This window comes from Pleurodeles waltl, chromosome 2_2 (genome assembly GCF_031143425.1).
Source record: "Pleurodeles waltl isolate 20211129_DDA chromosome 2_2, aPleWal1.hap1.20221129, whole genome shotgun sequence".
NCBI classification, from domain to species: Eukaryota; Metazoa; Chordata; class Amphibia; order Caudata; family Salamandridae; genus Pleurodeles; species Pleurodeles waltl.
Window position 1 is genome coordinate 897,417,129 of NC_090439.1, and position 21,660 is coordinate 897,438,788.

The following is a 21,660-nucleotide window of genomic DNA, read 5'->3' on the forward strand; positions in this document are numbered from 1 at the left end:
CAAGCCAAAAAAGGGTGTAACACCAGTGGAGGTGTGAAATGAGTTATTGTAGGCTAACTCAGCTAACCAGAGCATTGATGTCCAAGCATGAAGTACTTTCTCAGCGTAAGCACGCAGGTATTGCTTCAATGTCTGGTTTAGTCTCTCAGTTTGACCATCTGTTTGAGGATGATGGCTAGTAGATAGTGTGGACATGACTTGAAGTGTTCTGCACCATGTTTTCCAGAAATTGGAGGCAAATTGCGACCCTCGATCGGATAGAATCCTTTTTGGCAGCCCGTGATAACGGACCACTCTATTCAGTAAGATAGTTGCTAGTTCGCTGGAGGTGGGCAGTTTCTTACAGGCAATGAAATGTCCATATTTCGTGAGACTATCTACTACCACAAGGATTACTGAATGTTGTTGAACCACTGGTAGTCCTGTAATGAAGTCTAAAGAGATGTGTTCCCAAGGTCGACATGGAGTTGGGAGCGGATGCAACAACCCTTTCGATTTTGAATGACTTGTCTTGATGCGAGCAAGAACTTCACAGGTGTTTACCATTGTTTTGATATCTTTCATCAGAGTAGGCCACCAAAAGTAGCGTTGGATTAATTCAAGAGTTTTAGGAGTACCTGGATGACCTGCCGTAGGTATAACATGCAACCAATGAAATACTAACTTGTGAAGCTTGATAGTGGGCACGAACAAGCCAGCGTCATGGAAATGTAGTCCTTGCTTGATTGACCTTTTGGGATCTGCTTGAGCCCATGTCTGCCATTTCTCAATGGTGAAGGAATTACGGATGTCTTCAAAGAAATCTTCAGTTTTTATGATGCATAGGACTTTGTCTGGAGCAATGATAGCTCAGGAGGGTTGGACTGTAGGCAACGTGGTAGACTCTTGGCGGGACAAGGCTTCTGCTTTGCGATTGTCTTTACCAGGACGGAAAGTTACCACAAAATCAAATTCGGCAAAAAAACAACATCCAGCGTAATTGCCGAGGAGTCAAAGGTCTGGCTGAACTCATGAACTGGAGATTGCGATGATCAGTATATACTGTGACAGTGCACTTGGCACCCAACAAATGATGTCTCCATTCTTTAAAGGGGTCACGAATCGCCAGAAGCTCTTTTTCAGCAATGACATAGTTCTGTTCGGCTTCGTTCAGCTTTCGAGTCATGTAAGCTACAGGATGAAGTTGGCCAGTGTCTTTGCTTCGTTGTGACAAGCCTGCACCAATTGCCACATCTGAGGCATCGGCTTCCACTATGAATGGACGATCCACATCAGGGTGAGTCAAGACTGGGGCAGTGGAAAAAGCTTCTTTCAAAGTTGAAAAGGCTTGATCAGCTTCTGGGGACCATACACATTTTTCTTTCTTTCTCAATAACTTAGTGATTGGGGCCACTGTTTGAGAGAAATGGTTTATTACCCTGCTGTAAAAGTTTGCAAACCCCAGGAAACATTGTACATCTCGAACAGTCTTTGGAGTGGGCCAATCAGATACAGCTTGTACTTTCTTTTCTGCCATGACCATACCTTGAGGGGTGAGGATAACCCCTAAAAACTCAACTGTGGTAACATGAAACTCACACTTCGTTAGTTTGCAATATAAATGGTGCTTTCGAAGTGCTGCGAGAATTTTCTTGACATGTTGCACATGTTCGTTTTCATTGTCAGGGTAGATCATAATTTCATCAATGTAGACTATTGCAAATATGTCTAGATACTCTCTAAGAACGTCATTCAGGAAAAATTGAAATGCTGCCGGAGCATTACACAGACCAAAAGGCATGACGGTGTATTCAAAGAGACCATGGGGGTCATTACAACCCTGGCGGACGGTGTTAAAGCGGCGGTAAGACCGCAAACAGGCCGGCGGCAAAAAATGGGAATTATGACCGTGGCGGAAACCACCAACAAAGACAGCCACTTTAACACTCCGACCGCCACGGCAGTACAGACAAACAGCGCGGCGGTCACCGCCAACAGACAGGCGGAGGACAATGTACCGCCCACAGTATCATAACCTACCAATCCGCCACCTTTTCCGGGGCGGATTCACCGCAGATAAAAACACGGCGGAAACAGCCATTTCAAAGGGAAAACGCTCACCTCTACACACTCCACGAGGAAGGAGGACACCATGGAACCGGAACTCCAAATAATCCCTGCGATAGTCTTCCTGCTCCTGTACGACCATCATCAACGCCGGCGCCGAAGACAACGGTGAGTACTGCACCTACGACATAGGAAAGGGGCGTGGCAAAAGTCAGGGACACACACACGCAACACCCTCACCCCCACCCTGACCCTCAGCCACTACAACACACACACCAATGCATATCCAAACATTACAGTAACAACCCCCAAACCCCCCGGAAGAATGCAAAGACAAAAGGAAATGAGTGCAACCATTGTAATACATCAAAATATAGTAACCAAATATATACAGATATAATTACACATTCAACAAAATAGACATCACGAGTAGTAGTGCAGGTAATGCACCATTCAATGTCCGTGGACCACTGGGCCCAAAATGCATGGGCGAGGCCCACATCAGATACCTGAGCAAAACGGAGAGAACACTGCTGGGGCATCAGATAGAAATACAACAGGCACCTCAGGAGGAAGGAAAGGGGGGGATGACTGCACCACGCCAGATCCACGAGGGGGCTCCATGCCCATTGATGTATCCTGGGGAGTGCAAAGCCACAGTCTCTCAAGTCTCTACACTGGGTGGGTTGCCCACTGTACCATCCTGGGGAGTGCAAAGCCACAGTCTCTCAAGTCTCTACAGTGGGTGGCTTGCCCACTGCCATATCCTGGGGAGTGCAAAGCCACAGTCTCTCAAGTCTCTACAATGGGTGGCTTGCCCACTGTACCATCCTGGGGAGTGCAAAGCCACAGTCTCTCAAGTCTCTACAGTGGGTGGGTTGCCCACTGGACCATCCTGGGGAGTGCAAAGCCACAGTCTCCCAAGTCTCTACAGTGGGTGCCTTGCCCACTGTACCATCCTGGGGAGTGCAAAGCCACAGTCTCTCAAGTCTCTACAGTGGGTGGCTTGCCCACTGTTCCATCCTGGGGAGTGCAAAGCCACAGTCTCTCAAGTCGATAACAGTCTCCACTGGTTCTGGAGGGGGACTGGTGCCCAGAGTGCTTCATCCTGGTAAGGACAGACGGAGTGGCTGCTGTTCTCCACTGGTTCTGGAGGGGGACTGGTGCCCAGAGTGCTTCATCCTGGGAAGGACAGACGGAGTGGATGCTGTTCTCCACTGGTTCTGGAGGGGGACTGGTGCCCAGAGTGCATCACTCTCCCCGTGACGGTCCCAGTTCCGTCACTGCCCCTGCCGCACATGGGCTAGCGGTGCTTGAGTTGGCGGTCTTTGCCCTGTTCAGCAGTGCTTGCCATGGCGGTCTTTGCCCTGTTCAGTGGTCTTTGCCCTGTTCAGCGGTGCTTGCCCTGTTCAGCGGTGCTTGCCATGGCGGTCTTTGCCCTGTTCAGCAGTGCTTGAGTTTGCAGTTTCTGACCTGTTCAGCGGTCTTTGCCCTGTTCAGCAGTGCTTTGCCCTGTTCAGCGGTGCTTGCCCTGTTCAGCGGTGCTTGCCATGGCGGTCTTTGCCCTGTTCAGCGGTGCTTGAGTTTGCAGTTTCTGACCTGTTCAGTGGTCTTTGCCCTGTTCAGCGGTGCTTGCCCTGTTCAGCAGTGCTTGCCATGGCGGTCTTTGCCCTGTTCAGTGGTGCTTTCCCTGTTCAGCGGTGCTTGCCATGGCGGTCTTTGCCCTGTTCAGCGGTGCTTGAGTTTGCAGTTTCTGACCTGTTCAGCGGTCTTTGCCCTGTTCAGCGGTGCTTTGCCCTGTTCCGCGGTGCTTGCCATGGCGGTCCTTCTTTGCCCAGCGGGGCTGTGGCTGCCGGGGCCCTCCTGGGCAAGACTCTGGCGGTGGCCTCCTGGCCAGTGACGATGGTGCTGCCCTCCTGGGTACTGACTCTAGCGGTGGCCTCCTGGCCAGTGACGATGGGGCTGCCCTCCTGGGCACTGACTCTGGCGGTGGCCTCCTGGCTAGTGACGATGGGGCTGGCGGTGGCCTCCTGGGCAGCGGGGATGATGGCGGTCTTCTCCGCCGTGCTGCTCTTCCCAGACTTTGGCAATTTCTTCTGCCCCTTCCCCACCTTGGGAGGAGTCACAGCTGAGTGGACACTCCCCCCGGGACCCTTGTGAGCGGCTTTGCCGGCTGAAGTCTTCCCCCTCTCCCGCCGGGCACTGTCCAACTTCTGGTGCTTCACAGGGGGGGGGGGACTGGCTGTGCTGTGGCTCCGTGTCACACTGGCTGCCCTGGTGGCCGGTGCACTCCACATACCTCTAACAGGCACCACTGGTACCGGCGATTTTTTGGCTGAGGTGCTAGTACGGAACCTATGAATTGGAGGGGGGGGTGGTGGGAAAGAGGTCAAGGTTGCTCAGGAACAGTTTCTTAGGAACACTGGGACGGGTAGCTGGAGGGGGTCTGGGTTGTGGAGGAAGAGGAGGTGGTTGTAGGAGGTGTAACTTTTGTTGATTTGGGTGCAGGTGCATGCGCTGGAGGCTGTCGTGAGGTGGATGGATGTTGGGTGGGTGTGTGCCCGCGTTTGTGTACTTTGGGAGGGGGCGTCACAGACACACTGGGAGAGGACACAGGGGACGTGTAAATGGTAGTGGGGGTGGTGAGTGCAGGTGAGCGGGGTGTGGTGGTGGGTGTGCTGGTGTGGGACCTAGTGGCTGTAGTGGTAGTGCATGCAGGTGAGAGTGTAGACGACACTGGGAGGGAGGAGGGAGACGACGAGGAGGGGGACACAGTGGAGGCAGTGGATTTTGGTGTGTCTGTATGTGTGTGATGCTTGCGTGAGTGCCTGTGGGATGTGTGGTGCTTATGTTTGCCTGAGCTTCCCTTGTGTGTTGAGGTGTGTGCAGGCTGGTCTGATGGTGTGCTTGGGATAGGCTGGGGTACAGGGGATTGGGTCTGGGTGGAGAAAGTTGGTGGGGGAAGGCTGAAGACAGGGACAATGGCTGCCATCAGTGCTGAGGCCAGAGATTGCAGGGTTCGATGAAGGGCAGCCTGACCAGAATGAATGCCCTCCAGGAATGCATTTGTGTGTTGCAATTCCCTTTCTACACCCTGGATGGCATTCAAAATGGTAGACTCCCCAACAGTGAGTGACCTGAGGAGGTCAATGGCCTCCTCACTGAGGGCAGCAGAGGTGACAGGGGCTGAGGTGCCTGGGGCGAAGGTGATGCCCACCCTCCTGGGTGAGCGGGCACGGGGCGAAGGCTGAGGGGCTGCTGGGAGGGCGGTGCTGGTAGGGGGGGTGGCGGCTGTACCTGTAGAAGTGGGGGACACAGATTTTGCTGCCACCACAAGGGAGCTCCCATCGGAGGACGAGTCCGTGTCGCTGGTTGCTGATCCTGTGACCGCCATGAAGCTCCCCTCGCCCTGCGTCCCACTGGTGTATTCAGAGTCCGTGGTGTGGCCCTCCATCGCCATGTGGGATGCAGCTCCCTCGTGCTCCGTTGCCACTGTACCTCCGCCTGATGATGCTGATGCACACAAGAACAGGGAGAGCACAAAAAGGGGGGGGACGACAGAAGGAAGACAGGTTGAGTGCATGGCTTACCGCTACCGTTGGCGGACAATACAGACACAGCAGCCCCCTTCACTACGCCGCGCTGTTGGGCTCTACTGATGCAGTTTCTGGGATATGGCCTACATGGCTATGGTCGACATCAGCACACATAGATGACACAGGGGCATGTATACCTGTACTTGGCACTCTACAGAGGTGGGGTGTAGTGCCACATGGCCTGCATTACGGAGGGGCCTAGCCTACGGAACTCGCCCTGGCCTAGGGAAACCCGCAGCCCTCCTCCCCCACCCAGACACCTTCACTGCACGCAAGGTCCGCAGAATTATGTTGTACTCACCCCCTTGTGTCTGCTGTGATGCCCTCAAGCGCCCATCCAACTCAGGGTAGGCCACCGCCAGGATCCGGAACATCAGGGGGGTCATTGCGCGACGGGCGCCCCTCCAACGTTGGGAGGCCATCCCCAGCAGAGCCTCCGCCGTCTTCTTGCTCCAGCGGCGAATGTTCTCCCATCTTTTACGGTAGTGGGTGCTCCATCTCTGGTGGACCCCCAGGGTCCGGACGTCCTTGGCGATGGCACGCCAAATATCCTTCTTCTGGTGGGTGCTGACCTACATGACATGTACAGGGGAAGAAGAGAAGTCACTACCAACTGCACCGTCCAAGTGAGTGGCCCACATCCCTACCCTTGCCATGTGGCACATGCATTCACAGTCCTTTATGCACGCAGAACTCTGCCCCCTTCCTTCTTACAACCAGATCTCTCCACCCAGGCATAGCCCATACCACTTGCTTCCTGTGTACTCACCTGTTGGTCTGGAGGACCGTAGAGTAGCGTGTACTGGGGGAGGCCGCGTCCACGAGCTTCTCCAACTCCTGTGCAGTGAAGGCAGGGGCCCTTTCCCCAGATGCACGAGCCATTGTCTCTTCAGACCGAGGTCACAGCAGCACTTGCAGTGTAAGTCCTCTCCTGTCGAAGACCAGGTATCGAGTGATTCAACAGATAGAAAATGGTGGTCACGTCCGCGGCGGTGCGTATCATCACCGCCGGCGCACTTCGTCATTGGCTCCTGGGACCCATAGGGTCCAATGTTAACCAATGCAGCATTGCGCCGCAGTCTTCGGCCGCCTACCGCGACGGTGTACAACGCCAGCACAGTTACCTCACATCCCATTGTCCCAGTTTAGAGGTCAGGCAGCCGCCATTTCAGGGGCCCACATGGCTTCATTTTCAACAGCGTCACACATACCTAGGCCTGGACTCAACACACATACAGACAACTTTTTGGATTATGTTTCGTGTTCTGTGTAGACTGTGGGTACATACCTCTGAGTTGTTTGACTCTGTGGTCGCTGTTGTCCTTCCTAGGCACCGTCAGCTGGGACATGTGAGGAGATGGCGGAATCCTCCGGTGTACCGACCGCTGGTGGACCTGTTGACAATGGAGGAGTGACATTTAATAATCACCTACAGGTTTGACTGTGCCACAATCCAGGAACTGTGTACCCAGTTGGAGCCTGACCTGATGTCAGCTATCCGCCATCCCACAGGGATCCCCCGTCAAGTGCAGGTGCTATCAGTGCTCCATTTCCTTGAAAGTGGGTCATTTCAAAACAACAGTGGCCATGGCATCAGGGATGTCCCAGCCTATGTTTTTCAACGTGTTGTCCAGAGTGTTGTCTGCCCTGCTAAAACACATGAGGAGCTACATCATTTTCCCTCAGGTGGAGGCTTTGGCTACAGTTAAAGGTGACTTCTATGCCCTTGGACATATCCCCAACATCATAGGTGCCATTGATGGGACCCATGTAGCTCTGGTCCCCCCCCCCACAGGAGTGAACAGGTGTACAGGAACCGGAAGAGTTATCATTCGATGAATGTACAGATGGTATGTTTGGCAGACCAGTACATCTCCCAGGTAAATGCTATGTTCCCTGGCTCAGTGCATGACGCCTACATCCTGCGGAATAGCAGCATCCCTTATGTGATGGGTCAACTCCAGAGGCACCGTGTGTAGCTATTAGGTGACTCTGGTTACCCCAACCTGTCATGGCTACTGACCCCAGTGAGGAATCCCAGGACCAGGGCAGAGGAACGCTACAATGATGCCCATGGGCAAACTAGGAGAGTGATAGAAAGGACCTTTGGCCTCCTGAAGGCCAGGTTCAGGTGCCTCCATGTGACAGGTGGTTCCCTATTCTACTCACCAAGGAAGGTGTGCCAGATCATCATCGCCTACTGTATGCTTCACAATCTGGCTTTGCAACGCCAGGTGCCTTTTCTGCAGGAGGATGGTCCAGATGACGGTGTTGTGGCAGCTGTGGAGCCAGTGGACAGGGGTGAGGAGGAAGCAGAGGAAGAAGACATTGACAACAGGGACTCAGTTATCCAGCAATATTTCCAGTAACACACAGGTGAGAACACATTCTTGCCTACTACAAGTACTTTCACACTTCTAACCCTATCCTGTCTGTCAATTTCAACCAGTATATGGTAACTGAGTTTTACATTTCCATTACGGTTTCGCAGGTGTGGTTACCAACGTGTGTCATCCGCTTACATTCTTCATGGACTTGTGAGGTGTGACATAGGTCGTAGTTGGATCTTGGGACCGAGCTGGCGGTCCGCTGCGAGGCGAGCTACCGCCTGTCCCAGCCCCTGCCTCTCGGCGCCCCCTTGATGCTCTTGACTGAGTGTCCTGGGGGTCCAAAGCGTTTACTTTGAAAAAATTAGAGTGTTCAAAGCAGGCCGGTCGCCTGAATACTTCACCTAGGAATAATGGAATAGGACTCCGGTTCTATTTTGTTGGTTTTCAGAACTGGGGCCATGATTAAGAGGGAGATTCCGACCAGGGAACCGCAACTAGACGCTGACTGCCTCGTTGCAGATGCTGAACCAGATCACAGGCCTTTGCTCAGGTATGAGGGTTGATGTCTTCCCAGGGAATCTGAAATGCAAGTTAGAAGCTTAACATGCTGTGCTCGAAATAGAACTAGCTGAGAGAGAGTAGAAATTGTTAACACCATGATAGCGTTATTCTTATGTTTCACTCTCCTCGTGACTATTTCAATCCTACTGTGTTGTATGGCGGGGTTCTTGGCATCGTTCTCTGTCCTGTTCCTGGATCTCAGGGACCGCTTGCGGGGTGGTTCTCCGTCTGCAGGGGGTGGGATGCTGGTGTGGTGGTCCTGTGGTGGTGCCTCCTGTCCACTAGCGGCGGCGGAGGTAGTGGGCAGTTCATCGTCCATGCTAGTGTCAGGGGCCCCTTGGAGTGCCACGGTGTCCCTCCTGGTGTTCAGTATCTCCTTCAGCACCCCAACGATGGTGCCCGGGGTGGAAATGATGGCTCTGAGTTTCTCCCTGAAGCCCAAATACTGTTCCTCCTGCAGGCGCTGGGTCTCCTGAAACTTGGCCAGGACCATAGCCATCATCTCCTGGGAGTGGTGGTATGCTCCCATGATGGAGAAGAGGGCCTCGTGGAGAGTGGGTTCCCTTGGCCTGTCCGCCCCCTGTCGCACAGCAGCCCTCCCAGTTCCCCTGTGTTCCTGGGCCTCCTTCCCCTGGACCGTGTGCCCACTACCACTGCCCCCAGGTCCCTGTTGTTTTTGGGGTGGTGGGTTATCCTGGGTTCCCTGTAGTGGTGGACACACAGCTGATTGACGTGTCCTGGGTACGGAGGTATGGGCCCGCTGGGTGCTGTGCTGGTGTTACCAGAGGGTGGAAGGTCTGTGGTGGGCTGTGCCTGTGCGAGGGGAACCGAATGGTCCGGGCTGGTCATCTGGATCCAGTTGGCCAGAGCTGCTGTTATCACTGTGGGACTCTTCTGTGGGTGGGGTTGAGATGTCTGGACCCTCCTGTCTGGTGACGTTGGGTAGTGGTCCTGCAGGAGTGTAAAAGCATGATTATTGCATGTGTGTGTGTCATGGTGTGCAATGGGTGAGTGAGCGTGTACCCCGGTGCTAGCATTCCTGTGTGGGGGCTTGTGTGATGATGGTTGGGGGGGGTGTTATGGGTATGTGCAGTGGGCATGCTTTAGTGAGGGGTGTCCATGCTTTGTTGTGTCATGCAGGGCTTGGTGTTGGTATGTGTGGTTTGTGTTATTAGTACATTAGTGAGGATTTGGCGTGATAGGGGAGGGGGTGAGGGTGGGAGTCTGTGATAGCATGCAGGTAGGGTGGGGGATATGATAGTTAAGATTTGACTTACCAGAGTCCATTCCTCCACCAACTCCTCCGAGGCCCTCAGGATGCATAATGGTCAAGACCTGCTCCTCCCATGTTGTTAGTTGTGGGGGAGGAGGTGGGGGTCCGCCGCCAGTCCGCTGTACTGCGATGTTGTGTCTTGAGACCACGGAACGCACCTTCCCCCGTAGGTCGTTCCACCTCTTCCTGATGTCCTCCTGATTTCTATTCTTCGCCATAGCTCCATCTTTCTAGCTATGGAGGTGTGCTGCACCTGTGCTCCAAATAGCTGTGGCTCTACCCGGATGATTTCCTCCACCATGACCCTGAGCTCCTCCTCGGAGAACCTGGGGTGTCTTTGCCGTGCCATGGGGTGGTGTAGGTGATGTGTGGGGTGGTGTATGTGGTGATGAGTGTGGTGATGTGTAGTGGTGTGTGGCGTTTTGTGCGTGGATGTTGTGTGGGTGATGGTGTTGTGTGCCTCTGTGTGGTGGGGTTGTCTATGCTGTGCAGTCCCTCTGGCCTTCGTCAAAATTTTTGGTCGTAGGGGTTTGTGGGTGATGTGGGTGTGTGTTTTATATAGTAGTGATTGTGTGGGGTGGTGTGTGTATGTGTATCAGGTGTGTGTATTTCGAATTGTCCAATGTGGCAGTGTTTTGGAGATGTGTGTGTATTTTGAGCGCAGCGGTGTGTACCACCAATGGAATACCGCGGTTGAAAGACCGCCGCGTGGATTCGTGGGCCGTGATAGCATGGGCGTGTTTCTGTTGGCGTGACGGTGGAGGTTTTTTTTTCGCCAGTTTATCACTGACCTTTGGTGAGGCGGACTTGTGTGGGTGTCTGAATTTCGGCGGATTCCGAGATGTGGGTCATAATAGCTGTGGCGGATTTCCGCGGCAGCGGCGGTGTATTGGCGGTCTTCTGCACGGCGGTAAGCGGCTTTTACTGCCAATGTTGTAATGACCCCCCATATCTTGTCTTGAACGCCATTTTCCATTCGTCACCCTCTCTCATTCTGACTAAATGATAAGCACCTCGTAGATCGAGCTTAGTGTAGATTTTAGCTTTCTTTACTTGTTCCAGCAAGACCGGAATCAGGGGCAAGGGGTATTTATTCTTGATGGTGACCTTGTTCAGACCCCTCTAGTCAATACAAGTTTGAAGATCTCCATTCGTCTTAGGGACAAAAAACAAAGGAGAGGCTGCAGGAGACTTAGAAGGGCGGATTAAACCATTCTCCAAGAATTGATCTAGATACTTTCGTAAATGTTGATTTTCATGTTCTGACAGGGCATATACACGACAGCTGGGGAGTATCGCACCTGGGATTAGATCAATTTGACAGTCATAAGATCTATGAGGAGGCAAGGTTTCTGCTTCTTGTTCATCGAATACATCTTCATAGGATGAATATTGTCTGGGTAACTTTACTTCTTTCTCCGCTGCAGTGGCTATGTAAGAGTTGCAATCTTTGGTTACTTGAGACAGCTGGAAGCATTTTTCTTTACATAGAGCTGAAGAGAACACGACCTTCCGTTCTGCCCAATTAACCTCAGGATTGTGATGAGTTAACCAGGGTAAGTCAAGGATGATTCCATACTGAGGAGCCCGGATCACGTCAAGGATGAGCTTCTCTTTATGTTTGGTTCTTTGGTTCTTCCCCTCACAGATCACCGACGAGGGGACAGTCTGAAGAGTTACTGGGCCTCCAGTCAAGAGCTTTCCATCTACTGCTTGTATTATTTCTGGAGTCTTCTTCTCGATACATGGGATCCCCCATGCGTGGACCAATTGGGTGTCAACAAAGTTCCCGGTAGCCCCAGAATCTGCGAGGGCCTTCTTGAAATAGTTCTTTTTCTTTACTTGAACTTTTATGCCCAGCTTGAGATGTCTAGACGGTGAAGGGTCCACAGTGACACCCAAGAGCAACCCTTCTTTACATCTTGGGTGATTTAGTTTTTCCGGCTCGACTTGTGCATTGGATGCAAGTTTCTGGACAGGACATTGTTTGCTCTTTGGTTTGATTGGACATTCTTTGGCGAAATGACCCTTGCGCCCGCAATAAAGACATTGTCCATTCTTTCTACGTAGGTCCTTTTCGTCTTTGGTCAAAGGCCTCCTGATTGTTCCAATTTCCATAGGTTGTGGAGTTTTTCTTTCTGGTTTCTTGATTCTCTATTATCGTGAACACGCCAGGAATATTTCTCAGTCATTTTGCGTGTTCCCCTTCGTTCTGGTAAACGATGATCCAGTCTCAAAACTAGGTTTCTCAGATCTTGACAGTCTTTAGGCTGCGGGTCTACTTGAGCAAGAATGTCTTTTAACTCCTCCTTGAGTCCTTTGTAGAACAAGGCTGCTTACTTTTCTTCAGGCCAGGATGTCTCGGCTACCAGCCGATTAAAGTTAGCTAAGTAGGACACTAAATCCTGGTTACCTTGTCGGAAGTCTAATAATTCCCGATCTGCAGACAATGTCACAGTTCTACGATCAAATATTCGTTCAAACTCACGAACAAAATTTCTCCAATTGTTAAGCAGGGGACTCTCTTTATGCACAAGAGGAATTGCCCAGGTAGCTGCGTCCCCAGTCAGGTATGATAACAAGAAAGCCACTCTGGATTGGGCATCAGGGAAAGTGTGTGGTTGGCAGGTAAAATGTAATTCCACTTGAACCAGGAAAGATTGCGTTTTAAAGGGATTGCCTGAGAAACGTTCTGGAGGATCTAGGGGAATGGCCGAAGGAACGTTGAGGGAAATGTTCATAGGACTATTACCTCCAGAAGCCTGAGAAGAAGGACCAGGCCAAGACACACCTAAGGGACTTTGGCCCTCATTCTGACCTTGGCGGTCTTTTCGCGAGACCGCCGAGTTACCGCCGCGGTGAAGACCGCCGACCGCGGCGGTATGCCGCTGTGCGCATTCCGACCGCTGGGAGCGTTCCGCCGGGAAACCGCCAGCAGCCACACTGGCGGTCGGCGGAAAAGTGGAGACTGGTCAACCTCCACCGCCACGCCAGCAGAACACCGCCCACAGAATTACGACCCACATATCTGTGTGGCGGTCTTCTGTTGGCGGTGTTCTGTTGGCGGTCACCTCCCCATGGCTCCCGTCGCCTCCCGGAGGACCAACACACAAGGTAAGTTGACCGTCCGTGAGGGGAGGGGAGGGGGGTGTTGTGTGATGTGGGCGTGCATGGGGGTGTGCGTGTGAGTGTGTAGAGGGGGTGTGTGAGTGCGTGTATGCGGGCGGGGGGTGCTGCTGTGTCTATGGGTAATGTGTGCTGTTCGGCAGGTGCGCATGTCTGCATGTATGTGTGCGGGTATGTGTCCCCGTTGTGTATGTGTGTGTAGGGGGTGTGTATATGTGCATGTTGGGGGTGTGTGCATGTCGGGGTGCATGTATGTGCATGTCGGGGTGGGGGTGGGGAGGGGGTTCGTACCACCTCTGGGGGGTGGCAGGGGGGTGGAGGGTGTGGGGGGAGGACTCGGGTGGGTAGTGGGGGGTGGGGGAGACCCCTATCAGTGCCAGGGAAGGAATTCCCTGGCCCCGATAGTGCTTACCGCCATGGTTCGCATGGCGGTTCCCGACCGCAAGAAACCGCGGCGGTAGGCAGGGTCATGATACCGTTGGCGGTCTTGGACGACCGCCGGGCCGGAGTGCGCAAACTCCAGCCCGGCGGTCATGACCGCCGTGGCGGTCGGAGTGGGGAAGTGGCGGTCGATCGCGGCGGTGACCGCCGCGGTCAGAATGCCATTTTTCTGACCGCCGGTCTGTTCGCGGTCCGACCGCCGCCTCTCCGCTGACCGCCAGGGTCAGAATGAGGGCCTTTGTTCCTTCTTCTCTACCTTTTCCTGTAACTGACTCACTCTCTCAGCTAGGTTGGCTGCTATATCTTTTGATGACACTATCTCTGCTTGGAGCTGCGTGATAACATTGACTAGCTCGTCCAATGTGGCCATACTGAGAACACACGCAAACCAGGAGGATAATTAATTTGTGGGCTCACTATTCTGTCAGGGAGACCAGATCCTCAGTGTCTGCGCACGTTCCCAACATGTCCACCACTAGACAGCTCCAAGACCCAGATAGTTAAATCACAGAGACTGAGAGAGTCCAAGCGGGGAAATGGGGATTAGGATGGGAACAGCTGGGAAGGAGACCTGTAGGAAACAAAAGGTTAAAACACACAATATCAAGATTATATTACATTGACATTTACTAGTCTATGATTCTAAGCATTGTCATACTGTAACCATGGATAACTTAAGAAAGGACTAATAACTAGGCCTCAAGACGTCTGGTAACCTGGGAAGGATTCAAGAATGATTAATACAACTTCTCAATGAACCTTTTCATAAAATGTTACACATTGACTAGGAATATAAGAACCTTCTAGAATTATGTTTTCAAAATCAAACATGGTCTTTTTGCATGAGGACAAAAAATAATCTGAACTTTTCCTGGAACGCAATAGGAATTGTATTAAGGACTTATTATGCACATATAATGTAACATCTAGAATTTTAACACTTAGTTTTAAATGCAGAAAGATGAATTGCGCACACTGCTGATTTCAACAAGAATATGCAAATACCATTAAATGATCGCGCACACTGAAAGCGATCTGAAACATCAAGTGTTAAATGCGGGAATGAATCGCGTGTCTTGACGATTCGAATGCCACCATGTAAATGCCAAGAAATGGTCGCGCACAATGATTATCAAAGTTTTAATTGTATGGAATGAATTGCGCGTCTTGCCGACTCGAATGCCACCATGTAAATGCCAAGAAATGGTTGCGCACAATAATTATCAAGAGTTAAATGTACAGAATGAATCGCGCGTCTTGCCAATTCGAATGCCACCATGTAAATACCAAGAAATGCTTGCGCACAATGATAATCAAGAGTTAAATGCAAGGAAATGAATCGCGCGTCTTGCCGATTTGAACGCCACCATGTAAATGCCAAGAAATGGTTGCGCACATTGAGTATCAAGAGTTAAATGCAAGGAAATGAATTGCGCGTCTTGCCGATTTGAATGCCACCATGTAAATGCCAAGAAATGGTAGCCCACAATGAGTATCAAGAGTTAAATGCAAGGAAATGAATCGTGCGTCCTGCCGATTCGAATGCCACCATGTAAATGCCAAGAAATGGTAGCGCACAATGAGTATCAAGAGTTAAACACAAGGAAATGAATCGCGCGTCTTGCCGATTTGGAATGCCACCATGTAACTGCCAAGAAATGGTAGCGTACAATGAGTATCAAGAGTTAAATGCAAGGAAATGAATTGCGCGTCTTGCAGATTTGAATGCCACCATGTAAATGCCAAGAAATGGTAGCGCACAATGAGTATCAAGAGTCAAACACTAGGAAATTAATTGCTCGTCTTGCCGATTCGAATGCCACCATGTAACTGTCAAGAAATGGTAGCGCACAATGAGTATCAAGAGTTAAACACAAGGAATGAATCGCGCGTCTTGCCAATTCGAATGCCACCATGTAAATACCAAGAAATGCTTGCGCACAATGATAATCAAGAGTTAAATGCAAGGAAATGAATCGCGCGTCTTGCCGATTTGAACGATCAAGAGTTAAATGCAAGGAAATGAATTGCGCGTCTTGCCGATTTGAATGCCACCATGTAAATGCCAAGAAATGGTAGCCCACAATGAGTATCAAGAGTTAAATGCAAGGAAATGAATCGTGCGTCCTGCCGATTCGAATGCCACCATGTAAATGCCAAGAAATGGTAGCGCACAATGAGTATCAAGAGTTAAACACAAGGAAATGAATCGCGCGTCTTGCCGATTTGGAATGCCACCATGTAACTGCCAAGAAATGGTAGCGTACAATGAGTATCAAGAGTTAAATGCAAGGAAATGAATTGCGCGTCTTGCAGATTTGAATGCCACCATGTAAATGCCAAGAAATGGTAGCGCACAATGAGTATCAAGAGTCAAACACTAGGAAATTAATTGCTCGTCTTGCCGATTCGAATGCCACCATGTAACTGTCAAGAAATGGTAGCGCACAATGAGTATCAAGAGTTAAACACAAGGAATGAATTGCGCGTCTTGCCAATTCGAATGCCAATATGCAAATGTCTAGAAATGGTCACGCACACTGTGGCCGACCTGAATCTTAAAAGTCAAATGCCAAAAATGAATTGTGCGTCTTGCCGACGATTCGAATATCAACATGTAAATGCCAGAAACCAAGAGCACATTCACACACACAAGAAAAAATCTTCCAATATGGAAATTAGGCCCAAGAACTCGAAAACAGGATCGGGGGCCCAGCCCGACCTCCGTTTTACCGCCCTGATCAAGGATCACCAATACAATGAAGAGCAAGGCCTGGAAGATCAAGGTAGGCCTCCGGAACAGGAGCTCCGGAAATTGCTGCTGATCTGCACCGGGACCTCTGAATAGTGAGCACGTGGAGCTGGGCTGGCTCCCTTATATAGAGCCTGGCCCAGCCCACAAACCACACCCAGTCATGCTGCAGAGAAAGCTTCTAGAAGGCCCTGGAAAGGGACCACACCCTGACGCACTCTGAAAGCCTGCAGCAATACATTGCAAATGAACAGTATTTACAAGCAAAGTCTTCAGGATTAAACTCTGCAATGCAAAAGGTTAAACAACAGCATAGCAACATAATGCATGAATTACGTTATTTCATAAGTGTTGGGGTTTTGCATTCCAGTCGCCCCTAGAGCGCGCACTGACCTGATGTTGACATCAACACATGAATGTCACAGTAAGTCAAAAAAATTACATGTCTGCAGTGGTCCTGACCTTTCGTGCAGTGCCCACCCCACGTACCCTGGCAATGCAGCATCCTACCTTTGAGTCCGGCAACGGGGGGGAGCGTCATGTTTTCACCATGGGTTGGTGGCAGCAGTGATGGCAGGAGTTGTCCAGTCGTGTCCAGCTGAAAACCGGGGTGGAATGGGGGAAAAAGTTGAGTTTTCACCTCTTTTCCCCCTCAATCCGGCAACTCAGAAGTGGAGGATGGACCGCCACTTTTTACTTGGCAGTAAGGCACATCCAAATCTGCACACCGGGAAGGGTGGCTGGGGTCTCGCCAGCATCCCCTTTTCCCTATACGGTCATCAACGCAGGCAGTATTTCTTAACTCAGACAGCAGTCCAAATGACGGCTTTCGTCTATGGAACCACCAACATCTAAATATGGTGGGCGGACCGTCACACCAGTGGGTGGGTCTCCAGTTGAAAAGTGGAACCATTAGCGCCAAGATCTAAATCAGGTCCTTAGTCCTCAGTGATTATTAGTAGCCCATTGGTAAGCACAAAATAGCTCCCAGAAGTCTTTGGGCCTGAATGCACTAGGAAGAGTCAGAGTATGTGTCACTCCATTCCTCACACAATGTCATAGCTTTAAGCCAGTCTTTAAATTTAGGAGAGTGATGACCCCCCTCTACCATAGCAACACAGCATTTACCTAACAGAATCACAGTTGAAATGAACTTGCAAAAAGCCTTGGCTAGGTGTTCAACATATCCCAGCAACACCGTGCTCACTGATAGCTGAAGTTCAGATTGAGACATGGATTCCACAGCCTGCAGTAGTTGTGCCAGAATGCAGCCACATTTGAACAGTTCCATGCAAGATGTAGAGCCCCAGTCACTATTTGGCCAACTTTTTCCCTACTTCAGTTGAGCTCTTTTTTCATACTTTTTCTGGTGTGCTACGGATATGTTCCCTTCAAAATATATAGGTTTTATGCCTTGTAGGAAATGTCACAGACAGATGTCTGTGACTGCTTCCAACTTGGTCTGTCTGTGGTGCTTGTGGTCAAGCCATGACTTCAAGGCCTGCTCCGACTGTATCTTGAAGCACCCAAAAATGATTCGGAAAAGGGTATTGAAGTTCCTAGCCGCACAGTGGTAGAAGACCCCACGTCACTCCCATTCTCAGAGATGGTCTCAGTCTAGTGGATGATCCCAGGCTCACTCTCAGAGCTGTTCCCATGATTAGTCATCCTCAAAGCTGAAGTTGTCATTGGGTTAGTTAAAAAAGAAGCAGCTGAAGTAAATGTGCCACTCAACACAGAAGGCGCACAGGGGCTTTCTCGTGCCTCTAGGCCCTGCTCCCACACTCCACCCGTGAAGCAGGCACCAACTCCGTCTCCGTGCCACCCTGATTTTCCTCATGCCAGAGCGACTCCTGCCCAGCTTTATGAGGATGTGGCTTGCATCTTTGGGCAACCAACTCCCACTGGCAACCTTTCTGGCTCCATGGAGCTGAGAGGTGTAACACCTGCATTGCCTTAGGCTGGCTCTCGCTAAATGTTGGCTGGACCTTCTGGATCCATATCTAGATCCAGACTGACTGCAGTACCAATCTCCATTCTGGCTCCACAACCTTTGCTGGAGTTCCGTCCCTCAATGCCTTTTGTGGCATCACCAATGCTGCACAAGAAGGCTATTGTTCAGTGTGACTTTGAGACTGCGCTCTTTTGGCCCTGTCCAAGGCAGAGACTGGTGCCATCCGGGTTCAGACACAATGCTCCTGTCTTCTGGCACAGAGCTTGAGGGTGAAGCAGAGTATGAGGTCCTTGACCCCACTGATGATATTGCTCAGTCTTTTTCTGAGGAAAAGTGGTATGAGGAGTTGAATGATGACAGGGGGCTAGACACCTCTCAAGGTTCATGGGTGGTTTCTCCTCCTCATCCCGCCACAGAGGAGGGTGTGTTGTTCACTATGATCATTAGAAGAGCAGCTGAAGCCCATGATCTCCAGCTTCCATCAATGGAAGCAACACTAATATCTTTACTGCGGTGCTCCAGCTGGAGCAAACCAGTGCAACACCTCTGCTTCCATTCAACAACACCCTCATAGATGCCCTTCTTAGGGGCCTGGTCCAAACCCTGTTCAGGGGTCCCCGTCAACCTCCAGGTTGCCCGCTGTCATCCCCCTGCTCTTGTAACCTTACATTCCTCACCAACCAGCCCACCCCAAAAGTTTGGTGGTGCAGGTTTCAACAGCCAGAGTCAACCCTGGGGCTTTTACCACTGCACCCCTGGCTCAGGATCAAAAGATTGGACACATTTGGCAAGAAGATGTTCTCTTTCTGCAGCCTGTGGCCTCTGCTCTCACGCTCTGTGGCACAGGTGCTACTGATGGTCTCTGAAGAAGTGTGGGCAATCCTCACACAAGCAATGTTTGATGTCAGCCACATGGCGGAATTCGCCACAAGGTATGGGTTGAACACCACTGACTCCATTTGTAGAGCAATGGGCTCCACAGTGTCTCCTAAGCACCATGCTTGGTTGCATTCCAGTGCATTTTTAGAGGATGACCAGGTGAGCTTCATAGACATGCTCTTCACTGGCTTCTGGTGTTGAAAAAAGATGAACGCCTCAACCCTATTCTAGACCTCTGCCCTCTCAATGCCTTCTTGAGAAAAGACAGGTTCAAGATGTTCACTCTTGCCCAGGTCCTGTCTGCCCTAGATCCTGGGGACTGGATAGTAGTGTTGGTCCTGCAGGATACTTATTTTCAGTCCCACAGATGTTTCCTGAGGTTCACGGTGGGTCAGGAGCTTTTCCAGATCACTGTGCTCCCCTTTGGCCTTACCAGTGCCCCTCTGGTGTTCACAAATGTGATGGCAGTGGTTGCTGCTCATCTGTGGAAGTCAGGCATCCCAGTCTTTCCATTCCTCAATGACTGGCTGTTAAAGGTAGGCACACTCTTCTTCATACTTTGGGATTGAGCTGCCACAGCTGAGTATTTTAATTTTTGATCTTTGCTCCGAGGTTGTTGACATTATTCTGGCAGTCAAGCTTCCCTCAACAAGTTTGTGATTTGGTGTTCAGATAACAATGTTGAACCATGTCAAAATCCCGTTCACGGAGGACTCTGGGCATGCAAGGCTTACTGGGCCCAACTGAGGTGGTCGAGGCCTTTTACGCTTAATGTCCATGACGCTCCCTACAAGGATCCCACTCAACTGGGTCAAGCACCCCCTTCTGCACCTGACTGCCAGTTAAGTAGGGTTGGACAAGCTGTGAGGGCTTCCTCGGAGGGACGTGTAGATACAGATCAGTGAACACGACTCATAACTCAAATTGCAAGCAGCACACACAATAAATAAATGTCCAGTCAAATACTTCTTTTGCAGAAAAGAGGTATTTTAGTTCTAATTCTACGCATACAAAGGTAAACAACTTTCAAAAAGCAATAACATAGTCCTTATTGAGGTACGCACACTAGTAGTTGTCAGGACACTCCCAAGCTACATAGTTCCCATGTAATGGGTGTGCTGTTATTCCCCATTACAAGCACCAACATCCAGGGAATGTAAACTATTAGGCCCTGTTCATGGAGTGTCCCCCTCTTGAACTCAGTAAGGTGGAGCCTCCCTCATATTGGTTATAGCCGCAGTTTTCAGTCATAGGCAGCGACTTGAACCTCCAGCCTCAGCACTCCGAGTGGCTCCTCCTGACATATGCTGTCATTCCAACGAACCTCACTGTTTGGTCACGCTGGCCTCAGGTTGCTTTTTCCACAGCCACTCCTGACATACAGGGTCGAAGCATCCCCCCGCACATGGGCGACAGCCGGATCGATGCGGCACAGTTCCTTAGCAGAAGACCGCCCCTCCTGGCATACAGGGTCACCAAACTTTCACCATGATGCAAATTTTTGAATATTTAGGAGCCAGTTGGCAAGGGATTGGAATGTAAGGCATACATATTTATGTGTATTATTTTCATTAACCAGTTATGATTTCTCTTTGTGGATGGCGTGGTTAATAAATGCCTAGTGTCTGTATACTGTTCTGATATGATGTACAATTGCCTTTGTAGTTGGTGGTATAGCTTGAGTAGTTTGTTTTTCATGTGTAGTATAAATACAAGAGATAATACAAGATGTGCATATTGATATGCCTACATTTTTTCAATTACTAGTTATAATTATTTCCACTTGTGGGTGGAGTGTAGATCACAAGATGAGTGTACCTGCACTGTTCTAAGATGGTGTATAATTAGACTTGTACATGACGGTACACTCTGTGTAGTCTATCTTTTGATGCAGAGTATAAAACAAGGAATCAATATGGCGTCCATGCAGAACGCAAGAGACGAGTCTTTGATGCGGGTGGACACTCCTGCACGGGAAAAGTAAGAGGGACTCTTGCTTTAAATATATTATTAAGAATGAAATATATTAATGTTGGTGATAGTTGAATGGGCTCTTTATTTTATTTAGGATAATACGGGTGCATTTGGAAGTTTGGTTACGTTCTCTTTAGTGAGAGTGTTCAAAATGAATATGGCTGGAATTAGATAATTGTAGTGTATAAGGCATGTCGATAATGGTGAAAGTAATTTTGGTTTCAGATGTTGTTAACTACAAGCAACATAACAATCTTGACTGAGCATTTGAACAAAGTCGGTAGGTTTTGGTAAGGTCTGTTTGTGATTTATAAAACGAAATTGGATTATTTTTTTACTATAAATGTTTCTTAGACTTAGTTTTTTTGTAAAAATTTTCACAATATCAATTTAGGATGGTAGTGATTCTCTGGGAAATGTAAGGTACTATTACTTGCATGTTTGATTGCTGATAGCGTGTCCAATCCGTGTAGATTAGTTATACTTGGACACGCCGGAGGTCGGTGAACCTTTTGACCGGGTTGAGTTCTCCTCATCCGAGAAATCGTCAGATCCCTCAAATCAGTAATCAATAATCATTTATAATAAATAACTAATACTCAATTAGTAATCAAACAACAAATTAGGTCACTAGAAAACAGTAATTTGACACACCATGACCTTTCAGTCATGAATAACCACACCTGTTTATTAAACGTTAATGAGTTTATTTCCCTATATTAACAAAG